A 1,978-nucleotide genomic window follows, 5' to 3' on the forward strand; every position below is an offset into this window, starting at 1 on the left:
GGGCATGGAACGTGGGCAGGAAGAATTCATTCCTCTTGCACACAGACAGGACATGTAGAGCCTGCAGCTGTAGGAGCACTGGGGAGTCCCTGACGGCAGGGGCTGATGGGAGGGAAAGTCATCTCTGAATCTCTGAACTGATGATAAGGTCCCGGTTTAAAAACAAAGAACACCTGCAGGCAGCTGTGGCAATTACCACGAGGGAGAGGCTGGGCTTTGGCGCTCAGAGAAAAACACACTCACTACTCACTGCAGGGCGTTTCTATGGGAGACTGGGAGGGACCTGGCTGCTCTGCCTAGGATTGTGTCCCAATGTTACAAGGACAAAAGTCGCTGAGCAGTCTAGGGGATGATTGTCTAGGGAAGAGGTAGAGCAGGAAACACCTCCCAGAACTGGGGTCAGGTAGAACTGGATTCAAATAGCCATAGATCACTTACTGGCTGCATGACCTTGGGCAAGTGACGTTGACAATGAGCTCTTGTGAAGACAGTGATAATGTGGACTTTGCCTGGTGTGTGTGTGAGAGAGAGAGAGAGAGAGAGAGAGAGCAGAGTTACCCAGATTACATGTCTAGAGAGAGCGCAGTCAGTCCAGCGCACAGCTCACACAAAGTGCTCTGTGCCTGCGGAGGGGCTATGTCAAGTTCACTCCAGGCCCCACTCGCAGTTTCTCCTCTTGTCTTGGCACCTGCTTCCATATCTCATCTGGGCCCCATCTGAATCTCTGCTGCATGACTCTGCGGTCCATATCCTGAATGTCTCCAGCTTGCAAAGGGCAGGGTCCCTCAGCCCCAGCTATTCTAGAACACAGAAGGTGTGACAAGCAAGAGAATCTGGAACTACTTAGGACTGCTGGGAGGGAAATCAGCTTCTCACCTTCATGGCCTCGCCATGGACCACTGGGGTTTTCTCAACCACCCATCCTACCCTACTTGTGCTGCTTGCTCAGTTCCTGTTTCACAAAGAAACAAGGAAGTGAGGAGGTGGGCCAGTGCGAGGGCCAGGGCTGGCTGGGCGGGGTCAGGGAGCGCCTCCTACTTCTAGCCCAGAGAGCCTTGGAGGCCAGGGAGGGACAGGGAGGAAAGGGTTGCCATTGATTCTTTCATATTTCTATATATTTTTTGGCACCAAGAGTTCTAACCACCGATTTGAGGAAGTGCCCAGTGAGTTGGTAAAATTCACTGCTGACGTGGGTTAGCTGGGTGAGGGCAGCCAGCTCCACCCCTTCCGTGGTCCCAGCTCATGAGGAGCTGGAGACAGCTGGCCGGCAAGAGACAGGACTGGCTTAGTTATAATTTAAAAAATGCACCACTTAGACTCTTTGTGTATATTGTATGTATGTATGTATGTATGTACCTGTGATCTCACCCATGCTCTTACTTATTCCAAAAAGGATTTAATCATCAAAAAATGTAGCTCAGTCTTATCATCACCACTGTTATCACAACTGTGTGACCTGAAACAGAGCTCCTTGGGCTTCAGTTTGCTCCGTAGAGGCAGTAGGGAGATGGAAGAACACACTGAATGCAAGAGAAGAAGCAGGAGAGCTGAGTCAGGATCCTGGGGATTTAATCCTGACTTCGCCCCACTGGGCTGTGTGACCCGGGGCAATTCCCTCCTTTATCTGGGCTGCTGTTGCATTTCCCCATCTGTACATCAAAGGGATGAAACCCACTTTTTCTTTGTGTTTGTGTTTTGTTTTGTTTTGTTTTGTTTTTAGTCATGGAGCTCCTAGTCCACACTGGCTATGGGATTCGTGGGACCTGGTACAAAGTGAACATGCAGGGCCCCTTGTTGAAAATTTTTTTAAAATTTCAAGATGGTGAGAGCGGAGTCCAGGACTCTTCTAAGCACAAGATTGGTCACCCAGAAGGTGGTCCTGCGACTACTTCCAATACAGTTTTGTGGGAAGCCCATGCGGGTGCCTTTTAGCAGGAGCTCTGCCTTTTGGGACAGTCCTTCTGGCATTTGTAAGGAA

Source organism: Panthera pardus, unplaced genomic scaffold, assembly GCF_024362965.1.
Source record: "Panthera pardus isolate Hobbes unplaced genomic scaffold, ASM2436296v1 HiC_scaffold_27, whole genome shotgun sequence".
Taxonomy (NCBI): Eukaryota; Metazoa; Chordata; class Mammalia; order Carnivora; family Felidae; genus Panthera; species Panthera pardus.